The sequence below is a fragment of the Pelodiscus sinensis genome, chromosome 1 (genome assembly GCF_052426305.1).
Source record: "Pelodiscus sinensis isolate ZL-2025 chromosome 1, ASM5242630v1, whole genome shotgun sequence".
In the NCBI taxonomy this organism is placed as follows: domain Eukaryota; kingdom Metazoa; phylum Chordata; order Testudines; family Trionychidae; genus Pelodiscus; species Pelodiscus sinensis.
Genome location: NC_143052.1, coordinates 49,845,287 through 49,858,446, shown reverse-complemented (window position 1 = coordinate 49,858,446; position 13,160 = coordinate 49,845,287).

The following is a 13,160-nucleotide window of genomic DNA, read 5'->3' as shown; positions in this document are numbered from 1 at the left end:
CAGTACATGCTTGTTTTACATCATTGTTTAAAAGAGTCCTTGGAAGCTCATAACTCTTCTCAAAGTTACATTAGTCATGTCTCCTAGACAAGTTACATACAATCCCATGATACTACATAAACATTTGTATTTTTAATGCAATGAGCTCCTAAAATACTTACATTTCATTCAATAAGGTTTAACTTAATTCAGCAAGATTTGTTCAGGAGAGTGCCAGACCTGTCATAACCTTCTCAACAAAATTTGTCAAAACCAATGAGTTTCTGTAAAACATTTCTCTTTCAGTGAAATGGTATTTTTCAATGAAAAAAAAGTTCTGAAATATTTTCAATCAGCTCAAAGTGCAAAATCTCATACCATACCATATGAGTTTCTGTAACTTTTTTAAATTAAATCATTAATATACATTGCGTTTGTGTGAGTAAGAAAAACTTAAGCCTGTGAAGGACAGAAAGACACCTAAGGCAAAAATAAGGGAAAAAAAAACAATTTTAGAAAAATCTGACCCACCTGTCTGACGACAACCCAACTGCAATTTTCCTTATAGGATGAAACTGCCAACTCATTCCGTTGTTTTCATTAGATTTTAAAGATAAAGTTTTATACATCTAGATTAGATCAAGACAGGAAAGTAGTGTCATCTGAAGATAACAGTATCACTGTATTTATGGAGGGGAATATATGGCCCACGGTATTGGTATTGAGATATGGAACTTTACATCTGTCACCAGTTCAAATTTGGAACAGATTAGATGTGACCAAAACGATTTGCCTTCTGACAGCTCTTCAGTAGCCTATGTGAAATAATTTGATGTTGTCAGTCCAGTTCCTGAAAGACAGGTGTTCCTCAACACACAACCTACTATCAAACTTGGCACTAATTGGCATCCTGGTGGATAGACTCAGTAAAGGATTTAATGATAACATTTTGCAATTACTTTAATCCAAGGAATATAATGAGCATGGAAACTAACCTAGCCTCTGAGTCTGAGATCCCTAAAAAGTGGTCACTCAGGATCAGGGTTGGGACACATTTATGAGCACCATTAGAAAACCTGTTCTTGGGCTGTCTCTGTTATGTGAACCAATAGATAAACAGAGTTCGAATTTTTATTTCAAAGTCTTTCAAACTAGTCTTAAAAGGCACTAAATTTCATAAGAAAAGCTGCCATAATTCAAATGTTCTCAGGATATTTAAAATATTTCTAACATCAATTCAAATAATCTCTCAGAATACATTTACCATAAACTGTTCCTGAAGATTCTAAGTTACCATTTTAATAAACCTGTAAGAACCAGTTTCACTGGACCTAATGAGCACAAATATTTTTTATAACTCCTTGGTAGATTCATCCCAGTTAAATAATATTAAACATATCATCTCAGAATCCTAAATTTAGACATAAAACATACAAATTTGCTGCCTATTTTTCTCTCAGTTGCACATTCTACAGGATGCATGACTTAGGTTTTGCACCTTCTTTTGGTTTGACAGAAACTTAGTAAGAAGGCATACTGGTAATTGTTATTCTGCCCAAGACTTTTGATATCTAATACAGATAGATCGTTCATTGCTATATTGTCTAATAAGATCTTTGGGACTGATTCTCCTCTCCTTTAAAGCAGATTTACATGGGATAGCTCCATAAATTTCAGTGGATCAGATCCTGATTGATACTAGTGTAAGTCAAAGGAGAATCAATTGTCATCAGGACTTTGAAGATTTTTTCAGAGATCTTTTCCTTATTATCATTATAGCTAATAGGCATTAGTCTCTTTATTAGTCCATCCAGGTAGTGGTATAATACTTGTATGTTGGACTTTTCAGTTATAACTATATCCAAAAATACCATGGTATGGGTTTGATGCTTGACCTTATGTCACGCTATAACACTCACCTTTATTCTATATGAGGAACTAACACTTTGTTGTCAACTCGTAATAGTGATTCAGGATTTAATTCAAAGACTGAATTTACATAAATCAATGTTGTTAGGCTTTCAGATATCATGCAAAGCCCCAAAACTCTTACTATCTCTGTTATCAAATCCTGAATTGTAATTGTTCTGTTGCAACAGATTTTAGTTGCACAAATCTCTGACAAGTTATAATAATATACTGCATGTTTACAAAAGACAGGCCATATAGTTCCTGTCTTTTGCATGTTTATGCAGGAGTTAGGAGGGCACATGGTACTTTCCTCAACATTTGGTCAATCCACACAATGGTACAGGAGAGCAAAAGACTTTGAACTTAAGGGGGAGCAGAGATTATTTTCTTCACACAGCACTAGTAGCACAAAGTCTCCCAAAGGGAAAGAGGACAGTATTGGAAGGAGGCAGAGCCATGCTCATATTCTCTTCTCTCCATAATACCCAAATTTGGTGGTTTTCTGAACTTGCCTAAAGAGACATCTTTTTTAAAGGATTTTGGAGAGAGTTTAAGTATATGCTTCCTGGATAAGGGCTTTCGTGGCTGGCTGGGTTTCTGAACAAAAAATTTTATTAATTAATTAATTTATTTATTTATTTAAATATTTTACCCCGCCTTTCTATTTAAAGTATTCAAAGCGGCTTACAAGAATGAACAAAAAAAATACAAATATATATAAACATTTAAAATATGAGAATTTAAAATATGAGACCTCAGAGGGACATAACCAGCTAAAAACATATAGAGAGGAGGAACACGCACATACAGACTCAAACATTAATAAAAGCACGAGTAAAAAGGGTGGCTTTAGCCCAACGCTTGCGTTGGCGCCATGCGAATATCCAGAGGAAGAGAATTCCACAGCCTGGGAGCAAAAGCTGAGAATGCCCTGTTCCGCGTTGATGTTAATCTTATCTCCACAAGTGGGGGAACATGAAGCAAAGCCTCCCCAGGTGACCTCAATCTCCGGGCAGGTTCATATGGGAGAAGACGGTCCTTCAGATACCCTGGACCCAACTCATTTAAGGCTTTATAGGTCATAACTAAAACCTTAAATTATGCCCGGAAACATACGGGAAGCCAGTGCAGCTGCTGAAGCACTGGCATAATGTGCTCCGTATAACTAGTGTTAGTTAAAACTCGAGCAGCCGCATTCTGGGCCACTTGAAGTTTCCGAAGGCTCTTTAGAGGCAGCCCCACATAAAGTGCATTACAGTAATCCAGTCAGGATGTAACAAGATGGATCACTGTGGCCAAGTCAAGTTTGTTCAGTAAGGGTCACAGCTGGCGGATCAAACAAAGTCGCCCAAAGGCACTCCTGGCCACTAAAGAAATCTGATTTTCAAATGTTAAAAAAGGGTCCAGGAAGACTTCCAACCTGGGAGAGTAACCCCGTCTAGAACAGGTGCCATGCCACATTCACGAACAGATGGCCTCCTGATCCACAGGACCTCAGTCTTATCTGGGTTCAACTTCAGCTTATAATGTTTCTAATGCTGCTGAGATTTAACTGTACTTGTTGTATAACTGATACTATTAAGGTACATAAAGTCTTGTGTTGAAGCAGAGTTGGTCAAATGAAGAGATAGTACACATCATCAGAGTTACAGTTCAGTGTGTGTGTGCACTTCTCTTGCCTACCAGAGAAACTGGCAAGGGATTATAATTCCTACTAAGGCAGAGCGGTTCCCTATTGCCTCTAACGTTGGCTAGGGGATAATTGCCATCATCTTACTTTCTATGTCACTTCATCTGCTTCAGAAATGAAACCTTTGCTTCTGTGGAACATGACAGCTCTTTTACAGTGAATGAGCTATAGTGTTCAACCATTTACAAAAGACAATGGGGAAAATGTGATATCTAATGAAACTGTAAGGCACATTTTAGGTGACCAGAATGGTAGCTGTGCTACAACAAATTCCTCCTCTTCTTTCCCTTCCACTCCATTTTGGCAAAAATGTTTTATTAGAAGGTGTCCTATATTAGGGCATGTACTACCTTCTGATGGCATAGATTCCAAAATTAAAATGGGCATCATTAGGACCTTAGTTTTATATCTCATCTGAAAGACTAATCCAAAATGATAAACCAAATAAAGCAAACCAAATCAATCAAAATAGTTCCAAGAATATTTGCTTGAATATTCATGAAAATAGTGAATGGAATTTAAGCAAATGTTAAAGAATATTCTTAGAACTGAAGTTGTGATTGCTTTAAAAACCTGATCCTAAAAATTGACTCTGCCAATCAGGGAATAGAAATTATACCACCTGGTATACCTCACAATCCAAACAAAGCAAGACAGCTCAGATTTTGAATTTTGGATACAGAATACATGCAATGAAATGCTTGTGTGCAGACCAAGATTTATATATTTAGATCACAATAATGGCAAAAGGCCCAAATTAAAAGAGGGATCCTATTACAGTAGACATTGCAAACACATGGTAAGAGAGAGTTCCTGCCTCAAAAAGATTACAATCTAATTAGCAGGAGAGACAAAGGGTATAGGGAACAACAGAGGCCCAGGGCGGTGACGTAATTTGCCCAAGCTTACACAGCTTGTCAGTGAGAGAACCAGGAATAAAATCAAGGTCTCAAGATTCCCCATTCAGTACCCCATCCACCAGATAATAATCCCTGTTAAAAAATATTAGCAAACACTATTTCACGGAAAAAAATGTCAGAGAATAGTTTGGGAATGGAGCATCCCCAGGGAAGCTGAAAGTTGGTGTCTGTGGCCAAGGTTGAAATTTAGATACAACACTGGGATTAATAACACTCTTCTTTTTCAAAAGGGGTCATGAAAATGTTTTCAGATGAGCAGTAATTAGAAAGAGAGTGCCTTGAGAAACATTGTGTCCTGCACTGGTTCAATGTTGACTCAGTAGGAAACATTTCACCTGTTGGTGATACTTAGTGCATCACAAACAATAGAGGATGGACTTGTGGTTAAAGCATAGGACCAGGAGATCTGTGTTTTATTCCCAGCTGTACTACAAGATTCCTCTGTGATCTCAGGCAGTCTCTGTCCCTTAATTCCCCCTGATATGATTATCATGGTGGTTCTTTCTGATCTTCAGGTCTACAAAGTGAATACTAATGCTTACTTGACCTGAGTATTGGCAGGTGCAATTTGAAGGTTGTGGTGACTTCTCACCATATCTCTGCCACAATAACCTTCCTTTGCCTTGATCATCAAATAAGATATCACACTTGTGTGCATCATCATATAATTCTTTTCATATAATTTTGTGCTATAAATTCTGTCAGCCTAACTGGTCCCATTATTACTTTGATCACTGTACTTTGGTTTCTGGAAGAGTGAACACACAGTCTTCAATATGATTGACCCAGGTCTTGCCTTTTGGATGGAATAGAATTCTATAAACACAGAGACCCCAAAGAGACAAGATGAATAGCAGTGCATCTTCTACCATCAAGTTTCTGAAAAACAGAAAGAATGACAAAAACCCGTCCTTTTCTAAAGTAACAGTGCTCTATTTTATTTTCAACATTTTTTTCTTTTCCTACTTTACAAACAATTAAACCAACAACTCTACAATGACTTTTCTTTAATGATTTTTTTCTTCTGAACAATAAATATTCCAAATATAATTCAGTATCATATTAACACTATCTTAATGCTATTATTCTACATACTGTTACAATACCTACTCTTATTTTCTAACTGTATCATATCCTAAATGATACTAGTTTATCTAAATATTACTATTGTCCCAAATAACCCATTCCTCTAAATCAACTGCACCAGGAAACAGTCTCAAAACATCCACCCCAATATAACCTCCATGCTCTAAGTGTCCCTAATTCAGGAACACACGTGCTACAGACCTGGCAGGTGGTGGCAGAAGCAGCTCTTCATGATGCCACTTTCACTCTCCTCCAGCTGGGGGAATAGCAGTACCGAGATGCACCATGCTGGAGGCTTTTCCGCACCACTTCCATAGCCATCAACCTTCCCACTCCAAACTGTCTGGCACCTGATTGGCAGCTATCTGAAGTAGCCAGCTTCTCCACCAATAGTCCTCTGAAAATTCTGCAGCCATTGCTCATCATCTCAGACTTGCATGATGATGTGATCCCATCTTCAGTGCTTGTTTCCTGAGCCCAAAAGTGGAGTTCCACTGTGGTCAGTACCTCTGTGAATAACACAAGACGTTTCATGTTGTAGCTACTCTGCCTGGGAATATCAGTGTCTGACTCCTCATTGTCACTTTGTATAAGGAATAACTCAACTGCCATGTATTATGTGTTAATGAGACCTATCCGCATTTTCTCCAAAAGTTCAGGAGCCATTCCCACAGAGTGTGCAGCACAATAGCCATTGAAAGATGGAACCAAATAGGGATGGAAGCACAGGGGTTGCTGGGATGTGAAGTCATGCCCTGCAGGGCACTGGGACAGGACCCAGAATGCCCTATGCATCCTCCCGCCAACACACAAACCTTCCCACAAGCCTCAGCAATAGAAGAAGAAGAGATACTCTGTGGAATAGTTTGCCCAGAGGGTACCATTTTGAATGTCACTGAAAGTGTGGTCATGCTACTACACTGGCAGCTGACAATGTGGACACTCAACAATGGTTTTCCTGCTGTGCTCTGTGAACAGTGCTGTAACTGCCAGCTCTTTACATATGCCAGTGTAGACAAAGTCTAAATATAAGAGCAGAAACAGATGAATACAGACAAATGGGTGAATACAGCAAGACAAATTGGACAGAATGATAGATCAGTACATCAGAAGACTAACTGTTGTCATGTTTTTGTAGGCATCACAAGACAGGAAAAGTTTGAGGGAGACAGTTCATGGAAAATAATGAATGTTATTTATGAGGATGTTTCTTCAGGGAAATAGGCAACAAGGGGAAGTAGAACTTGGAATGAGAGAAAGGTAACCCCTGTCTCAGAAAGATGTCAGGCTCACTTCTATCTGTATCTTGTCACCAGTGGAATAACAACCTTCCTGTGCATACCCCTCTCCAGTGCAGTGCAAATAAGAAAGGATGACAGACAAAAGAATCAGGTGCAACCATGCTAAGTGTAATGAAGGGATTCAATTACAGAGTTTGGTGAAAGGAAGCTAAACACAACATATGCAATTAAAGAACAAAACAATAAGTATCCCTTGTGAAAACATTGCCAGTGTGACCAAAATGGGGCATGAAGCCCAACCCCAAACTATCCCACTTGGCCAGAAGGAAGAAAAAAAGATGGAAAAGGCCCCTAAAAGAAAATAACCCTTCATGTTTTAATGCGGAGGATGGAAATATGCAGTGTGATGCCTGACACTTACAACCTTTGGGCTAATACAAAGCACTAACAGAGGAGCACCAGAGACAGCCAACAAAAGATGTTAGTCCCTGTAGAGAGAAGTCCTCCAGCATGATGTTCTTCACTGAGTGCAGGATATGGTAAGTATATAAATGGTTAGACTTCTTTTCCTCCTTCGCTATGGAAGGAAAGGATATTTTGAATTTATCTGATGAAGAGTTTATGGACATCTTAGATCAACTGATATTCTAGCAATAAAGATAGTGCTTGTAGTCTGGACAATGGTGAAAAAATGGATTAGATGTACCTGATTTAGTGATTACCCAACTGTTCATGGATAACAGCCAAAGACCATTAGTGTCTGTCATGTTGGATTTGCCTGGTATCCTCATGGAAATACTATGTCACCTGGATACAGGATTATCTTTTTCTATATTAAATACCCATACTGGAGGAATAAATTAGATATCCCTTATCACTGAAGATCACTACCTAATTCAGACAGGATATGGCAGACAGCTTAGAGCAGGGCTACTCAACTTTAGAAGCTCTGGGGGCCACAATGATACTCACAGCACATGCCAAGGGCCGCAACTTAAGTGTGGTTGCATATACATGCAAATATATATGCAAATAGCTTCTTTCACACTGACGGGCATAGATACAAAGATTAAGGCAAGACTACATAACACATGGGCCCCATTTAAGTCAGTTTTGCTGATATTAATAACGTGCAATATTTACCCAATTTCCACTCATACGACAGCACTTTTAATGAGCAATTACAGTCCAGGAATGTAACTACTAAAATGCACATCAACAGAAGACCATTATATTGACTCGCCATTGTGGAGCGTGTTTCCAATGGAGGCCATGTTCAAAGATCCCACCTGAAGGCTGCGTGTTGAGACCTGCATAAACCCAAACTGCACGGCGGGCTGCAAACAAACAGGCTGTGGGTCGCATGTGGCCCATGGGCCACATGTTGAGTAGCCCTGGCTTAGAGTCTATGTAAGGTGACTCATAACTTTTACATCTGGAGTGTGCACTATTTAACAGTTTAGATATGGATTTATCAATCATGGTGAAAGTGAATTTGTAATTTTAGGAACAGATTCTGTAAGGAAATATAATTGCTTAATTGATATTAATGGGCGTGTATTCTGGGCTGCTTAAAGTAATAAACAAAATAAACTTAAATTCTATGTACATTTAACAGTTTCAATTACTAATCAAAAAGTTTTATTTAATAGGAAAAGTAGGATCAATAAATAGAGCAAAGGATAATGGCAAATAAGGGTAGAGTAATAAGTACAGCAGAATGGGAATTAGAACAGAATATGGCAATGGAAGGAAGAAAATTAGGAGTTGGAAAATTTTGAAAGTGAAAATAGTGGAGTGGAGGAAGAACTAGAAGAAAAAATCTTTCTTCCCATAATTGTGGAAATATCAACAGACCCAGATGGCTGACCCCTCATCCCAATAATCCTCAATGTAAATAAAGTATGAATAATATTTTGTGTTATTTGGATACTGGACTGTCATTTTCATTCATAAAGGGAGTAAATTGGAACGAACTATGACTCAGAGACAATTATGCATGGGAAACAACAAATGAAATTATACATATACCTATAACTAACAAAGTAACTATCAATATCAGACAATATTCTTTGCATAGTACATTTGTAATCATTTTGATGGAAGTGTGCAAGGCCATTAATTGCATCCTGCCCCAAAAGATCTAGATGTGTGTAAAAATACGAGTGGTTTTGTACAGATTTTGTTGTCTAAATGCAGAGGGGTGATGGATGGCACACATATTCCAATTCCGGCACCAGACCATTAAATCTCTGAGTATATTAATCATAAGGGATATTTCTCCATGGCTCTCCAGGTGCTTGTGGATCATTGTGGGCATTTCATGGACATAAACGCAGGCTTTTCTGGAAAGGTGCATGACAGTTAAACAGGCTGAGCAGGTCCAGAATGACTTTTAAGTGTGCTTCAGGTCCTGCTGGCCATTTGTGTATGGGAAGCTGGACCTGGCCAATGATAACATCCCTATGCTTATAGCCACATGCTGTACCCTCCATAATATTTGTGAAGGGAAGAGTGAAAGCTTCACCCGGGCTGAACAACTGAGGCTCAGTACCTGGAGGCTGAGTTTGAACAGCCTGAAACCAGGGCTATTAAAGGAGCACAGCAAGGAGACATAATTTGATGCTGAAAGTCAGTAATATTTGTTGCCATGCATGGAAGTGGATGAACACTTAAACATTAAACATTAGTGCAGTGGTAAGGATACCCAACTGGGAGATGGGAGACCCAAGATCCAGGCCCCCTGCTCCAATTATGCTTTCATTATTTTTCTGAAACGCTTCAACAAGAGAGATTGAGGAAGCCCCATATCAGAATGCCCTATAGCTCAGTGTTTCTGGCATGCCTCTGAGATATGTGGTGTGGAGAGCCCCAATCAAATATTTTCTTACCCTCTAGCCAAGTGAAGGAATAAAATGTAGGCATCCTACAACCCAGCTAAATGTTTTAACCACTGGCTAAAGGTGGGCATTACCTTGCCTTCCAGAGAGATTTTGGATGTGACCTAATCTATAGGTGGGTTTCTGAAAATGAGGATTAGGCCCCATACATGACTTAGGCAGCCTGAACACCTATCTTCTGTGGTTTATGAATCAAGCTAGAAGACTAGAACAAGGCACTAGTGTGCATGCCCAGGGACAGACGCATGGGAGCCCATGGAACTTTTTACTTTGAAAATGTAGGTCCTCAGAAAGCTTAGGAACCAAACCACTCTTGGAATTTAGGTGCCTAAATGTAGATACCTATGGGTACGTCTACACTGCACAGTTATTTCAAAATAAGGTATTCCGGAATAGTTATTCCAAAATATTTTATTTTGAAATAGCATGCCTACACTACAGGGAAGCCTCAAAATTAGTCTGAGGCAGGCTTCCCTAATGTAGATGTGCTATCTCGATTTAGAGTCCCAGGAGGAATAACTAAGAATGGCTCTGGTGGGGGGCTATTTCAAAATAGCAGAAGCGGAGCGTCTACACACACCTTATTTCGAAATAGCTATTTCAGAAGAGGCATTATTCTTCATAGAATAAGGTTTACAGAAGTCAGAATAAGCCATCCGTTATTTCGAAATTATTTCGAAATAACAGAATTGCTGTGTAGATGCTCACATAGTTATTTCAAAATAACGGCCGTTATTCTGAAATAACTTTGCTGTGTAAACACACCCTATATGAATCTGATCTTAGTCCTTTCCTTTTATTCTGTGTACAGTTAGGACAGGCACAAAATAGATTCTCTTTTGCATTCTTCTGGCCCAGCCAGAATAGAGTTCAATAGAGTTCAAAGCCAAAGTTTCAAGTACTCAGCATGACTTTCTCTTCTGTTCCCACTTAGGCACTTATATAAAGGCCAGATTTTCAAGACCTAGAAACTCCCATTTCGATATGGACAGATTTTTCTAAAGCTGTGCTGAACACTTTTGAAAACATGGCCATCTAAATGGAAGTGATCTCTTTTTGAAAAGCTGGCCCAGAGGACATACATGGACAAAGGTACTGTTCTGTTGATTAGAAAACCTCTGATTCTCCTATACTATTAACATACTTACCATAGTTTTTTAATGTTCAGGAACAATAATTCTAGTAAATGTATTGTGACAGGATGTACAGACTTTGTACAAGAAATCATCAGTTGCTGGGACTGAGGTAAAGCAGTGAATTTTGTTTAAGCAGATAAAAAGTCAAAACTCTAGCATGTTACAGGTCAAGCCTCAGTTGGAAACTCTCATTTGGGAGAATGGAACTCTGCAGCCAACTGAGGCTAGGTCTACACTACTTTTTTTTTGTGGAAGAGCAATGCAAATTAAGTGCTGATTAGCATTTTCTCGTGCTTCATTTGCCTAGTCTCTTCCGATCAGTTTTTGCACAAAAACATGCAGTGTGGATGTTTCCATTTTGCGCAAAAAACCCTTTTTGCACAAGATACTTGTGTCTCTTCCGCAAAATGGAAACATCCACACTGCATGTTTTTGCGCAAAAACCTCTTGCGCAAAAACTGATCGGAAGATACTATGCAAATGAAGCACGAGAAAATGCTAATCAGTCCTTCATTTGCATTGCCCTTTCGCAAAACAAATGTAGTGTAGATATAGCCTGAATGTTGATTGGACAAAGAGAGGAAGCAGTATATAAAACTTTCTACAACTTCCAAATCTGATAATTTTGCATGAGACAGAATTGCACCCTGGGTCCTGTTTTGGCTCTGTAGTACCAATAACAGTAAACAGGGCTGGCCTTACCATGAGTCGAACTGAGGTGGCCGCCTCAGGTGCCAGACTGTGTGTGTGTGGAGGAGGGGGGCGCTACTAGGACCCACAGTGTAGAAAATTGTGTCTGCTGCTGGTGAATATGTATTCTCTCTGCTCCAGATGCACAGAGATGGTGGAGTGCCATGAGAGGAGTAGAACAGGAAGAAGGCAGAATTGAGACCTTTCAGAGTTTTGGCCCAAGCGAGGGAGCATGGGGGCGTCATTTGAGCTCCCCGTCTTAGGTGCCAAAATGTTGTGGGCCGGCCCTGACAGTAAACAAATAAACACAAAAACCCTAGTTTTGTTTGTTATTTAGCTGCAAATTGACTTCAAAAAACCCAATGAGAAATATGTTGAGTAAGAAAGTAGAATTCAAACAGTAACTTTTCTGACCCTGGCTATATTTAAATTTTAGCTTGTTTGGCAATTGGTTTCTGCTCTGGTGGCCTAAAAGTGTATAATTTAAATCTAAAGGAGGTATTTCTCTAAAGATATAAATTCTGTGACTGAATCCCAGCAACCCTATTACATAAAGCTTCTGCAATAACAGAACTTGTTTGTTTAGTGTTTGACTGATGTAATATTAGCTTGTGTCTGACCATGTTATTAGCATTCATGATCTTTTTTTCAGTTTAACATCTGAAACTCATAAATTTGACCCAATTGTTTGTGGGTGATATATTTATTTTCTATGCTCCATGTAGAGATACCACTGATGGTGGAAAAATATTCCAAAATGCTTGGAATGTTATCAAAAATTGGTAGAGGCCATGAAACTGGACCTGGTTTTTCATCTTTGATGTGGCATGTTATGCCTACATACTGGCAACACATATGGTGCAATATCCTAAAGCAAATACATTTTTTGAAACCTCTTCAATTGATGTTCACTTTCAGAATGATTTCCCTACATAACAGAAAAAGACAAGCAGACAACATTGACTCTATGGTATTTTAAAACCAATGTTGGAATCCTGCCCAATTAATTGAAGAAGTACCCACTCCATTATCTTTCATGAAAGTCAATTGTAATGCTTCCTTCCACTCCTCTTCTTACCCTTAAAAAGTTCTGGAAATTGAATTTCCACTCTGTGGGTATGTCTACAAAGCAGAGATACTTTGGGATACTGAGGTATCCCAAAATAGATACCACGAGTCTTACCAAGCCGCCCATTATTTCAAAGTATTTTTCGAAATAACGGTTGTGCTATTTCACCGTCCCTGTAAACCTCTTGCACGAGGGTTAAGGAATGGCGAAAAATAGCATGTTATTTTGAAATTTCGCGCTGTGTAGACAGTGCCAAAATTTGAAATAAGCCTATTTCGAAATAGCCTTGACATAAGTTACGCAGTTTGTGTAGCACAAATTGTGTATCTGATTTCGAATTTTGGGTGCTGTGCAGACTACAACCTTTTTTGTTGAAAAAGGGATGTAAATTAGACAATTTGAAATTGCAAATGAAGCTGGGATTCAAATTTCCTGCACTTCATTTGCATAATGGCTGCCGTAGGTTTTTTCGACACAGGGCTTTTCGATAGATGGGGATTGTTCGAAAATAAAAATCTTTTTTGAAAGATTCTTGTAA